The sequence below is a fragment of the Lissotriton helveticus genome, chromosome 6, assembly GCF_964261635.1.
Source record: "Lissotriton helveticus chromosome 6, aLisHel1.1, whole genome shotgun sequence".
NCBI lineage: Eukaryota > Metazoa > Chordata > Amphibia > Caudata > Salamandridae > Lissotriton > Lissotriton helveticus.
In genome coordinates this window covers 1,533,578,972-1,533,593,813 of record NC_136067.1, presented here as the reverse complement: position 1 = coordinate 1,533,593,813, position 14,842 = coordinate 1,533,578,972, and positions in this window count along the sequence as shown.

Sequence of the window (14,842 nt, the reverse complement as noted above, 5' to 3'; positions counted from 1 at the left end):
ACGAATTAAAGAAACAGGTGCTCCAGCTCCGATAGTAATGGATTTTTATGAAAGAGTGATTTTATGGTTAAAACAAAAAATTCCACCAAAAGAGGTTGATTGGGTCAAAATAGATAGAACTAATCAAGAACCGAAAGAATCAGTTCATTCATTTTATGAAAGGTTACTGTTAGTTTTCAAACAATACAGTGGCTACGAGAAGCTGGATGAAAAGGATATGAGTCATTTCATCTATAGATTTGTTTATAGTCTCAGGCCAGAGGTTGGAGAAATGATCAGAAATAACATTGTAGGTTGGCAATCACTTTCAGTTGATGACATTTTAAGAAAAGCTAAATACTGCAGTGATGAGTTAGAAGTGAAACAGAAAAAGCTTAAGGAAAAAGCAATGTGGGCACAAGTGAAAGTGGCCGAGCAACAAATTGCTAGTCTTGGAAATAAAAATACTAATTTTGTTCAGACTCAAAATTCAAATCAGGGTCAAGGAAAATTTAAATTTAATATTAACAGAAAATTTAATCCTAAAGTTGAAGAATTAAAACAGAAATTACCTTGTTTCAATTGTGGAGAAATTGGACATTGGAGAGACGAGTGTAAGAAACCACCTAGAAATTTAAAGAGTTCATTGTTAAATCCACAGATGCAGAGTGATGTTGATCTGCAGCGACAGCTACAGTTGCAACAAAATCTAAATGAATTGAGTCTTCAGCGACAGTTGCAAAACCAATTGAATCACCAGCAAAATCAAATTCCGCAACCTCCTTTCCCTAATTGTGGGGGAAGTCAAAAATATAATCCAAATGTGGGATTTCAAGGAGATGATCAGGTAATAAGAAACCATAGGCAAATTGTGCAAAATGCTTCTGGACAGTTTTTGTTAACTGAACAACGAGAAAGTGATTCTGACGATTACTTCTGACGGTGCCCGAGAGAGGGGGAAGAGTGTGTTATTGGAGCCACTCTTGAAGTTGACCAGTCCGGTCCATTTGTAAATGGGAAATTTAATGATGTAGACATCACTTTCTTAGTGGACACTGGTGCTACCCGTTCTACTGTTAGATCAGTGGAAATTGAAAACCTACCTCTCTCTGGGGAAACCATCCAAGTAGTCGGTGTAAGTAATCAGCAAATCAGAACGGATCTAACTGATCCAGTACCAGTTGAAATTGGAAATTTCAAAGATAAACACAGATTTGTGGTTTGTAACAGCAGTCCTGTGAATTTGTTGGGGAGGGATATATTGTGCAAAATGAATTGTAGAATATATTGTTCTCCTGAGGGAGTTGAACTACAAACAATGGAGGAAGATGGTTTGTATCGAATGACTATGATGTTGGTAGAAACAGAAGAATCAAAATTGTTTCCTACTTTTGAAAAAGATAATTTACCAGAAGAACTTAAAGAAACAGTAAAAGCTGAAATTTGGGATGGGTCTGATGAAACATGTCGATCCAGTCAAAATATCTTTAAAGCAGGGAATAGAATTTCCAAATATCCCTCAGTATAAGATGAAAGCAGAGACAGTTGAAGGTGTTATTCCTGTGATTGAAAAATTCATTAAACAAGGTGTTTTAAAAGAAATTGAGAGTAGTCCTTGTAATTCACCGATTATGGGAATCAAGAAATCAAATGGAACATATAGGATTGTTCAGGATTTGAGGAAAATTAATCAGATTGTTATTCCATGTTGTCCTGTGGTTCCAAATCCTGCAGTTATTTTGTACCGGATTCCACATGATGCAGAATGGTATACTGTTATTGATCTCTGCAATGCGTTCTTTACTGTACCATTGCATCCTGAAAGTCAAGAAATTTTCGCTTTCAGATTTCAGATTCCAGAGTAGGACCCTCGCATGGTGTAGAATTCCTCAAGGGTATACAGAGAGTCCTTCTATCTTTAATGAGCTGTTAAAACGATCTTTGGAAGATCTAGATTTACCTGGCAGATCAACGTTGGTGCAGTATATTGACGATTTGTTGATAGCTGCTAAAACGAGAGAAAATTGTGTGACAGACACGATTATACTGCTAAATCATCTAGCAGATGAGGGACATAAGGTGTCTCCAGCTAAGTTGCAGTTTTGTAAACAGGAGGTAAAATATCTTGGTCACCGAATTGCAAAGGGAAAGAGACAAGTGACAGTTGAGAGAATTAAAATGATTCAAGCAATGCAACCTCCAAGAACACAAAGACAAGTCAGAATGTTTCTAGGAATGGTTGGTTACTGTCGACAATGGATAAGTGGATTTTCGGTAATTGCGAAACCACTACAGAGATTGACAAAATCAGATGTAAAAGACCCAATTGTTTTAAATGAGGCTGAATTTGAGTCTTTTGAAAATCTAAAAAGAAGCTTGTGTGAAGCTCCAGCTTTAGGCATGCCAAATTATGAAAAAGGATTTGAATTATATTGCAGTGAGAGAGAGGGATGTGCTTTGTCTGTGTTAATACAAAGACATGGGAATTTAAAGAAGCCCATTGCATATTTTTCTGCAGTTCTTGATCCAGTTGCAAAAGCTTTACCAGGTTGTTTAAAAGCAGTTGCTGCGACAAGTATCAGTCTTGAACAAAGTGAAGGAATCATAATGGGATTTCCTGTGAAAGTTTTCGTTCCTCATTCAGTTGAAATATTACTGACAAGAGGTAAAACTCAGCATTTAACTAGCAGTAGGTTGACTAAATATGAGAAAATTATTCTGGGAGCAGATAATGTTTCTATTGCAAGATGCGTGAATCTTAATCCTTCCACATTGTTACCTGATTCTGAAATTATTGATGAAAATGATGTGGAACATGAGTGCTTGGATGTCATGGAATATTGCACCAAGCCTAGGCAGGACATTAAAGATGTTCCTTTGCCTGAATCAGATTTTGTTTATTTTGTAGATGGTTCTTGTTTGAGGTCCGAAGGAGGTGTTTTAAAGGCAGCTTATTCAGTTTGTACAGTTGCTGATGTTGAAGAGGCATCATGTCTTGAAGGAATTCGTTCAGCACAGGTGGCTGAATTAATTGCTTTAATTCGTGCCTGCGAAATTTCAAAGGATTTGAGAGTTACTATAATAACTGACAGCCAGTATGGGTACGGAGTTGTGCATGATTATGGACAGCTTTGGTCTCCGAGGGGCTATTTAACTTCAGCAGAGTCCCCAATTAAAAATGCAGTGTTCATTAAGAGATTAATTGATGCTATACAATTACCTAAGGAGATCGCTGTGGTTAAGTGCGCAGCACATACAAAAGGTGTGGATTTTATCTCTAAAGGCAATGCTTATGCAGATGAAACTGCAAAGTGTTGTGCTAAAAATTGTCGTGCATACAATAGGGAAAAAAGCAAAGAATGTGATTCAAATTCATTGATGCTAACATCAGTAGTGGAAACATGGCAGGAAATCAGGGATTTGCAAAATGAAGCTGATGATGAGGAAAAAGATTCGTGGTTAAGAGCAGAATGTGGACCACGTGATGAGGATGGAGTATGGACTTACAAAGATGGCAGAGTAGTTTTACCAAATTGTTTGATTGCTGACATGGCCAGATTATATCATGGTCCTGGCCATATTGGAAGAGATTCCATGATCAGACTTTTTAAAGAGACTTGGTTTAATACCAAGTTTAGAACTATTGCTGAATCTTTTTGTCAGAGGTGTTTATCTTGCCAGCAAATGAACCCAAACAGAAAGTCAATTGTGGGTACAGGAATTATTGGTCGAGAGGGTGGTCCTTTCACCAGACTGCAAATGGATTTCATTGAGATGCCCTTACACAACTGTTTGAAATATGTTCTTGTGATTGTTTGTTTATTTTCAAGATGGGTAGAAGCTTTTCCTACTCGACATTGTGATTCAATTACAGTTGCAAAACTGTTACTTAGAGAAATCATTCCAAGGTACGGTTTTCCTGTCACTATTGAAAGTGATGGAGGGAGACATTTTGATAACAAACTTATGAAATTGATTTGTGAAGCATTACGGGGCCGATTATGATAGAGGATTTTCCGCCTCCTTCGGGCCGGCGGAAGCCACCGCCGGCCCGGAGGAGGCGGAAAATCCTCTGCGGAGTCACCAAAGACCCACCGCCGCATTACGATGGCTGGTGGGTCTTGGATTCTGTCCGCTGCTTTTCCGCCGCGGTCGGATTACAACCACGGCGGAAAAGCTCTCATTTGGCTGGCAGTGTCTATCAGACACCGCCAGCCAAATTAGGAAGCATTAGTAAACATGCTTTTCCGCGGCGGTTTTTCCGCCGTGGAAAAGCATGTGTACTTTTACTTTTGGGGGCCCGTTGCGGGCCCCCAGGGCGTAGGCGGGTGGGGGGTGCACATGGGGGCTACCTATGGTACCCCCCAGCATTTACATGCACAAAGCGGCAGGCACCGCGCGGTGCCTGCCGCTTTGTGCATGTAAATATTACACATGCACTTTTAACATTGCAGCGGGTGCTGCTTGAAGCAGCACCCGCCGCAATGTTAAATATCCAGGATGTGACCGCCAGGGTGGCGGTCACATCCTGATTTGCACGGAGGGACCTCCGCAGTCCATGCGGACGGTCCCTCCACCTCTGGGATGGCGGACGGACGCAAGTCCGTCCGCAATCCTAATCGGCCCCTAAATATTGAGCAGAAAATACACTGTGCATACAGACCAGAAGCATCTGGAGTTGTTGAGCAAATTAATGGAACAATTAAGAACAGGATTGGAAACATGTGTCTAGATACAGGTGTAAAGTGGACTGATGCTCTTCCACTAGTTCTAATGTCATTAAGGAGTACACCTGATAAGAAGACAGGTCTGAGTCCTCATGAGATTTTAATGGGCAGGGTCATGAGGCAAGCTTTTGTTCCAGTTGGCAAATTGTTAAGCATTAATGACAGTGCTATTTTAGAATATTGCAAGAGACTGTCTGACGTAGTGACTTCTGTGTCTAATCAGGTGGGAACTGAAGCACAATCTGATGAAAAAGTACAGACTCATGATTTGAAACCTGGAGATTGGGTCAGGACAAAAGTTCATCGAAGAAGAAATTGTTTGGTCCCTAGGTGGCAGAAGCCTAGGCAGATAATTCTAGTCACTACAAATGCAGTAAAATGTAAAGGATTGAAGAGGTGGATACATCCCAGCCACACTATTCCAATTCCTACTCCTGAAAACTCTGATGAAGAGAGTGATTCTACAGATGATTCTGATTCCGAAATAGAAGGTGAAATAAATCCAGATTCTGAAGATCGACAGGGAGGTCGACATCTGGAAAATTTGCAAGTGAATAAAGACTTGAATAAAGAAGATTTGGGAATCATCGAAATAGACTCTGAAAGTGATGAAGATCTGATTAAAAGAAATTCAGCAGAAGAGTCTGTCAAGAAAGTGAATGGAGTAGAGACTATTGAAAAATTTGAAGAAAGAGAAGCTGAATCAATTGAAATTTATGACCAGGAGAGTATTGAAAAGCAGAAGATAAGCTCTGGAAGAGGGAACAAGAAACCAGAAACTGGGAAGTTGAAGGTAATTGAAGAGGAGGAGGAGAACGAATTACCAAGTACCAGTGATGGAAGACAGAGTTTAGTTCCTAACGGAGTGAAACTGCTGAGTAGAAAAGGTCCTGTGTCAAGAATCGAAATTTCTGATAGTGACTCTGGAGAAAGTGATGTGAATGATGAAGATGGAAAAGTAAAGAAAAGATCTTGGAAGTCAGAAACAAATGTTTCAGAACCGAAAAGAAAGATCTTGAAAAAAGGTGATTTGTGGCCAAGCGGAAGTGGAAAATTAAGAGTCAGGCTAATTAAAAATTCGAAAGAGCAAGTGGATGAAATCACTAGTCAAAAGGAACCTGAAAAGAAAGCTGAGAAAGGGAGGAAAATAGAAGTAGTTTCTAGAAAAACTAAAAGAGTTGTGAAGCCAAATCAGAAATATAGATCTCCTGAATGGACCTATCTGATAATTCCTCCTGTTATTGAGATTAATAGCAGTAGCCAGGAAGAGGAAATTGAAGAAATTAGTGACAATGATTGAAGTATTGATTTATTAAAATTGGGATTTTTCTTTTTATTTTTTGGCAAAAGGCCGAAAAAATCTTGTTAGGTGACACAAGGTCGAAGAAAACTTGTTTAGCTGTGAAATTGTTTGTGACATAAGGTCGAAGATATATTGTTAGGGCTAAGTTAAAAAAAAAAAAATCTTTTAAAAAGGGGGGTGTACAATTTAGAAAATTAATATCTTAAAATAATTTTGTTTCTTTTTATCTTCTAAAAAAAAAAATGCCTTACGTTATGGAACGGAGTACTTCAAAGTGTTCTATATTCAAGAGATGCTGTAAGATGACTCTGGTATGTGTGCTCGTGTTAATTCTGCTCTGGTTAGTACTAGCTGTTGTTATTCCTTTTGAAATCAACAAAAATTTACACAAGGTCAATATGACAAGCAAAGCTTCAATTAGTCAAAACAAACATAGTGCAACAAGCAAAGTTATTGATCACAAACCTGAAATTCATCAGGACAAATCTATTAGTGATTTTTCAAGCAATACATTCACAAGGCTTTTAGGAGAATATGTTAAAGTAATGGATGCTAAAGATTGCTATGTTTGTGTAAAATTACCTGCTTCTGTTTCTGAGGGAGTAACATATAATATGCTTCCTCTTACATATGGTATAACATGTAGTGTGTTAGCTAGTTTGTTCTATCAAACTGGACGTTTAGAATACTATTATTCAAATTTTGACGGAATTTTTGCGAATTTAAAAATTGAGAGTGTTTTGAATAAACATAAGAATGCTAAACAGATGAGGGAATTTTTCTTAGTAACTAACGAACTCACTTATGAGTATGCTTACAAGAATAATCTAACCTGTAAACTAAGTACTGAAGACAAGAATTTCCTGAACCTTGTTGAGGAGAGAAGAGCAATTTATAAAAGAAACAAATTAGTTAAGCAGACTAAATCTAGGTTCTGGCAAAAAGAAGATGAGAAGCTTAATGGTAACACTTTTAATAATGTTGCAATTCACATAGATAAACCAGTTAGTGGTAAGCTTTGTATTAGAAGAGATAATACGCTTTTTGATAATTATTTTGTGGGTGCTAGTAATTGTGAAGACACTTATCAGATTATGGGTGGTTGGGGATTCAAAGGTGGCAAGGATCCAATTTTTCCTGGGATTTACTTTATTTGTGGTGACAAAGCTTATTATAATCTCCCAGACCACTGGTATGGGATTTGTTTTGTTGGAATTGTTTTTCCAAAAATATTTCATGTTGACAGAAATTCAGAAGGATTGTTCAAAATTAATAATCATGTAAATAGATATAGAGGAGAAAGTTTCACAGAAATGTTAGGAGATATTTTTGAAGCAGTGATACCCATAGTGGGTATAACATTGAATGCAGGGAAAATTAGAAAATTATCTACAATTGTTGATAGATTGTCCACTGATACAGCAGATGGTTTCCAATTAGTGAATGTTGAAGTTATTGCAATTAGAACTATGGAGATGCAAGATCGCCTTGCATTGGATATATTACTAACAAAAGAGGGAGGAGTTTGTGGCATTCTACATGTACAACATTGTTGTACCTACATACCGGATGAAAGTAAGAATATTGATATGTACATTAAGAATATTACAGAAATACATTCAGAGATAGTTCCATTAGAAGAGGATGATTTCTCAGAGCGTCTTACAAAAAGGTTTCAAGCTATAAAAACATGGTTTCAAGAAATAGGTGGTTCAGTTCTTGGCAAGATTTTAACACCTTTGATTGTGATAATATTTATAATAGTTCTATCGAAGATTGGTTGTTTATTACATAGGAGAAAGAAGCAAATGAAGGAAAAGAAGAGAATTTATAAAATAAAAAAAGGAAGAAGAAAATGAAATAGAATTACAAGAATTACATAGGGCTCGTTATGATAATTGTAGAGATTTTGCAGAAACACATTTTTAGAATACTAATCCAAGTGAATTTGAATCATTTTCTATTTTAGTTAAAATTTTCTAAATTTTGGGTGTGGTGTGGTGATTTGTTAATCACCAGATGAGGGAGTTGATGGAGCGAGATAGAGAATAACTTTTTATTCCAACTCGTGAAGTTATACTTCCATAAAATAAAATAATCCTATTAATGATTTGTGATGTATTCGTACTAAATCAACTTAGATTAAATTTTTACACGTGGGAAAACTAACACATGTGCTCATAAATGTGCAAATCTGTTGCATCTTTTTGTTCGTGAAAAATAATAAAATAATTTTGTCGTTCTGTCATGTCATGACTAACTGCAGCTGAATTTAAAAGTGGCATGTGCTTATTTTGCTTTCCTTGTCTATGTGATGTCATTCTACTCTCTAAAGGTGCATAAAGAATTTCATGGATAAATGAAGACTGGTAGATATAAAATGCTGCTTTATTTGTTTGCTTTGTGCTAGGTAATATTATACTAACGGGTGGGTTAAATAATTAGCAAACAAAGGGTGGAAACAGAATGAATAATATTTCTTTCATTAATTATTTTCTTGTGTTTGTTTATACATTAGAGAAATTAAGTTGACTGCTTTGGGCCTAGTTCACTCGAGTTTACTAAAAGGATGAATTTAATTTCTGCACGAAGCCTGAGATGTCCTTTCTAAAGTTTTCCATCGAAGTAACATTTGTTGAACTGCGATGAGGCTCTGACATCATTCTGGTCGGACGTGGCCAAGGCCAGGAACTGGCAGAAAGAACATTTGATTACTTGGCATCCGAGGAAGTGAAATGAAACTAGTGAAAAACGATGGCAAAATTGTTGCAAGCGAAGGAAGTCTCGGATCACGTACAGTAGAGACAATGGAGTCTAAGAAAGTGACAGAACTGATGTTTTGAAATATGGGGTGACATGTCACTTGTCACTCATGAGCCAATGGGACATCGACTTTTGCGGAAAGTTTTACTTTTACTTAGATTAGCTTAGCGCAGAAAGGTATAAAGATCCATGCCTCGTGGATGGGTCACGCTGCTGCTTTCTAACCTTTGGATGAGGGTGTCGTGCTGTCGGACTTTGCTTGGAGCACGTAAGAAACCCAAAAGACTTTACTTTATTTCCATTTATTTAGCTTATTTAGGGACTTAGGTTCTAGGAAAATGCTAAACTTATAATTCTTTGCAAATAATCTGAATTCTATATGATGCTTACAAATATGCTTATGACAATTCTAATAAAATGCTTAAATAAAACTATATCCTTATAATTCAAATAAATAACTAATAAATCTTACTTTTGAAAACAAGCTGGTCTTGTCATTTCGGGAGTGCAGGTTATCATTAGTTAGATGCCATCGCCAATGGTGGCCTATTAAATAGTTAGGATTTGTTTAAATAATGTCAAATTTTACCGCGGATGTGTATAAATGTATATAAGTTGTATATAAGTTTAATTAGGCCACATGATTCAGTAGGTCAAAATATGTCAGGTTTTATTAATGGGTCCATATTTTTAAGTAGTGATTTTTAGAGTGTGTGGTGAAGTTAGGTAGCGTAGTTTATGACATATTTCCTATAGGCCGCTGGATCACCATCAATGTAGTACCTACAATGCATTGTCACTGTGGTGTACAGCTCTGTTAAACATGATGTTACATTTTACAAGGTCGAAATGGCATTTTAAAACTGCACTACAGGCTGCAGTTGCAGGCCTGAGACATGTCTTAAAAGACTACTTTGGTGAGTGGCACAATGAGTGCTGAAGGCCTACTATTAGCATTTAATTTACAGGGCATGGGTACATGGAGTACCACTGACTAGGAATTTACAAGTAAATAAAATGTGCTAATTAGGGGTTGGACAACTGTATCATATCTTAGGGAGAGCACACATACTTTAGCACTAGTTATCAGTAGCACACTGCACAAAGTTCTCAAACAAACAAAAAACAATGTAGCAAATTAGGAAGGGTGTAGGCAAAAGGTTTGGGGGATTACTACTTTAGGGTGTCAGTTCTAACAATAATAATTTACCAAAAGCAATAACCATATTATTTTGTTCGTGTTTTAAATGTGAGTGGTATGATGCTTGTACCTTTTGGAAAAATCCCGTTTTGATGTTGATTTTACCATCCTTAGACAATGATGGAATTGAAATTACAACAAGTTTTTCCAGAAGCTTAAGCATCATTTTACCAGAAATTGACTTCCTGAGTTAAGGCTTGACCCGAAATTGGGAAGGTCCATAGCAGTTCTTTAAGGTCGAAAATTCTGCCTGGTCACATGATTCTTATAATAAGTGTAAGCCCAATGAGACAGGACAACTGTTGCAGTTCATCCAGCACTAATTCATAATTTAGAACTGGATTATAATCACTATGGGCTTCTGACATAGCTTCTAATTTGAAGACCTGTTTAGCCAAAGTGTAAGAGACAAACACAGTTGATTGTCGCGAAATGTTCACATGTTGTCCATGCGGACTGTTCTGGCCTTGCCACCTGATTCCTACAACTAATTTCTGGTGCATTCAACTTAGATGCCCAAAACAAAAATGCAGTAGCTCATTTGTCAGACTTCAAGGTAGAAAGGTGCAGGATATACAGACCCCTGGTTTCTTTGTTATGGCCCAGTTCTGATATTTTGCTGTTTTTACCAGATAGAAGAGCAATGAAATACCTCACTATTATCAACCAGCCAAGGTGACATGGATCTTGGAGTGATTCAACAGTAACAACAGAGAAACAAAATGATCCAGGTTTTTGAGACGTGGCAGAGGATAAATAGTGAATAATGATTCTCAGTAGTATACGCATTGTCTCTAAGTTCAAGTTTGAATAACATGTCATATTTAGAACCAACGAAAAGCTGTACACAGTTCGATTTAAAAGAAGAGCATAGCAAGATTGCTAATCCGCAAATGGCATTATCTCTCAAAGAGGGTGCCGCAGGTTTACTTAAAAAAACATACAATAGCTCCAAATTATCAGTAAGTCAGGTTTCCTGAGAACAAATACTATGGCCCCTGAAAATGTGTAAAGCTGCTACTGGATATTAATGTATTTAAACCAGCCACTTTCCAGCTTAACAAAAGAGATCATCTTTGGAAATACTATGCAACATTTAACCCTCAGCTACAACTATAGAAAGCAGTGGTCATCAGTAGTCCTATGGTTTGCCACCTGATGATTGTCCCCAGATGCTGAAACTTTCCAGGACCTTGCCTCAGGTGTACTGAGGTCCGGTAATTTATAACTAGCCATTGGTCTGGCCACATTATCTAACAGATGTAGCTCCAATGGGGAAGATTGTAAAAGAACATACTTTCTAATACAATGCAGATCATCAGCATGTTGCCATACTGGATTACAAACTTCCATGGAGAAAAAATAATATTAGTCCAAAAATGGAAGCTATATTTGTCAATTGTTGTGAAACTCACTGATCTAAGATCAGGCAAAGAAATCCTTCGCTACCAAACGTAGACTGACCATTTGGAGCAGATGTCAAAGATTTATGGGAGAAAAAATGAAGCTTGAGAAATATATCAACTAATGATAAAGAATGGGTCTCAGGTGAATTGCCACAAAAGGAGGTGGTCACTGCAAGGACAGATTCATTTACCACAGCTGACAGAGGGGTTGGAGTAGAGGTCCACTTATCAAAATTGGATTGGAACAATTATACATTTGCATTTAAAGAGCAGCAAGAAATGGTTGTCATGTTCAGAGATGGATAGTGTAGAATAGGGTGCTGTCAAGCCCATACTAGCCACTCACTCGTTTTTGCTATTTTGCAGTCTATTTGCTCCTTCAAACATTTAATAGAGGATTGATTGATGAAAAGCAAACATGTAGGGTCGGTTACTTGTAGCCTTATGTGTTCCCTGAGCTTGGATATCTCTAGCTGTACAACTACATTTGGCACAGATGTAATACTCATTATGGGCATATTCATCAGACTTCTGTCCCTTAATATCATTCATGCTTTAGGAAGAATGTTGTAAGTATACATTCCCAACAAATTTGAATCTTAAGAAAATGTTAGGAGAAGGTACCAAATCAGTGCAAAGCCGACACTGCACATGACATAGAGAGATGTGTCAAAGAAACAGAACTGTTTGTTTCAGGAGAAGTACCACACAAAATGTACTCATGCATTAATGTCCTTTGCAAAGATAAACACCCAACTTCTAATGGCATGGTAGCATGAGATTTCCTTGAAAAGTAATCAAGACTATTATGGTTCTTTATTTACAGCGGTGTTGGACAAGGCTGCCTGGATTTTGCCAACAGGAGAGAACAGAGTGGCATTTATGGGTTCCTCGTAGATGATGAATCAATGTCAAAGAGTTCAAACATTTGAAGAGGGCCCTCACATCCTGGCAGCATTAACTAAGTATCCAGCCAAGTGGTAACAAACAAATGATAAAACAGTAATAGTCCCTGGCTCCTGTCCACCGGCTGCTGGTCTGTACACCTGTAGCAAAGCGCTTAGAGTACGCGCTCCACTCTGAATCTTCTGTGTTGAAGAAATAGATACCTGAGCAGTGGGTGGGGAGGCAGGCAGCCAATTCAGACGATATGTGGGTCAGCATTGCTTTTACTCAAGCACCGCCACTAACTATCCCTCAAGCAGGGGTCTGCTGCCTTTAGGTTGAACAACCACTGTGGTAAAAGAGAAGCCGAATGGTAATTAAGTGACACTTCACAACATTATGACACACTACGTGAGTTGCCTTGACGAAATAGACACTTTTCTGGCATTGGATGATAACAGAGAGGCAGGTGGCCAAATGGGGCATTGTATGGGTCAGCTCCTATCCTACACAGGCACTACTTTCATCGATTTCTTCAAGTGGTGATCTGTTGACTCGCAAGATGGTCTTAAGGCCATTAAAAAAACACTTTTTGTTGCAACACTCTGATGTTCAATTGTACAAGACTCAGCGTCAAATTTGTTAATCACAGGTATCATACGTTCCGTTCTAGCAACCCCATTTCAGACCATCTCTTGGCATGGTACAGCTGGCCTTGTTATGAATCAACAATTAAGAACATTTCTTTTAAATGTAAAGGTCTTTCTCTGAAGATTGATTGAATCCAAGTAGTGTTTGTGTCTGGTTTGCCAATGTGGCTAGATGAAACTATGAGCTAAATGTTTGCCGCCGTAGCTGCTCTAGAATGTTTGTTGATTTAAGAATCATCTGCGCACATCTGAAGGTTCATTTTATATTGGTCTACAAGCTAGCATAAAGTTCAATAGGAGGCAGGACTGGGGCCTCCCTCCCGGAGCCTTGTCATGGCGCTGGGGACTGCCACCCACCAGGGCCGGCTCCTGCAGTGTCCCGGGTTGCCCACCCCCGGTACACTGCTGTTTGCAATGACAGGGTGGGAGCCTCGCGGCTCCCACCCTGTCATTGCAAACTGCTTTGCTATTTGGAAGAGAGAGCAGAAAATCTGCTCTCTCTTCCAAATAGCAAAGCAGATTGCTTTTCCACAGGGGGAGCAGCATGTTAGCCCAGGGAACCTCAGGACTCAAGGGGACTTAATCCCCCAACTTAAAACGCACCACAGGGCACATTTACACTGTGGTGAAGGTAGGGGGCGGGGCCCGAGGTGATACGTGTGCAAACACGCCCTGTGGCGCGTTTTAAGTTGGGGAATTAATCCCTCTTCAATCATGAATGATGTCATATGTGACATCATCAGCAGTGGATTGCGGGCGCGTGACTTATACTTAGTACAACTAACTATAAAGCAGGAATTTCAATGGTTTTGCACGAGTGAAAGGTCCAGCTAACTATAACACCTCTAAAACCTATGTTTTTTTCAGTGAATTTCTAAGGTTTTTCAAATGCTAATTCCTAACTATAACATGTCTGAAACCTATAGTTTTTTCAGTGAATTTCAAAGGTTTTTTAAATGCTAATTCCTAACTATAACATGTCTGAAACCTATGTGTTTTCAGTGAATTTCAAAGATTTTGTAAATGACAATTTTTAAATTTATTAATTGTTATATATTTGTTTTGATACTGATTTCCTACATTTTTTTAAACTATTTATTTTTAGATATTTTATTTTTGAAATTACATTATAATTACATTATACATTACATTTCAAAATATACTTTCTCAGAAACAATTACTTTAGTTTAAATACTTTGCAAATAGGCAATAGACTTTTAGTACAGTAGTTACAGTTGTTGCAATGGGCAACACAATTTCAAACACAATGCAACATTAAGCTCAATGGGGATTTCTAGTTAAATGCAATTAGTTAATTCATAGATTACTTTTCTAACCACAGAACTGGATCCTAGATTCAGTCCTGTGACATCTCCTGTAAACAGTTGAGTAAAAGCGTTTTGGTTACAGTAGTGATTTTTAAGGAATATTATTGTATTTTAAAAGTTGACACTTTCACAATTCCCTTAGCAGATAAGTAGTGTTATAGTTACTTTTTCTTACTCAGTGCTGGATCCTGTATCCAGCACTGGTGCATCTCCTGTAAACAGTTGAAAGAATGCGTTTAAGTCATACAGGCAATTTTTAAGGAATATTTGTAGTTTATGAAAATTGACAGAAACTTTTCTGGTGAAAACCACACAATGGAGTCCTATGGAAGGAAATACAAGTTACTGGTAAGTACGGTTAGAATTACTTTTCAGGGTCAGTGCTGGGCTAAAACATGCAGCACTAGCTTCTCTCCTGATAACAGGTGACTAAATCGGAATTCATTGTTCGGATGATTTTAGGTGAATATTTTAAAGGTCCAAAACTCCACACTTAGAAGCATTTCCAAGTGAAACCAGTCAATGTTAGCCTATGGATGGAAATTCATGTTACTGATAAGTACGGTTAGAATTACTTTTCAGGATCAGTACTGGGCTCAA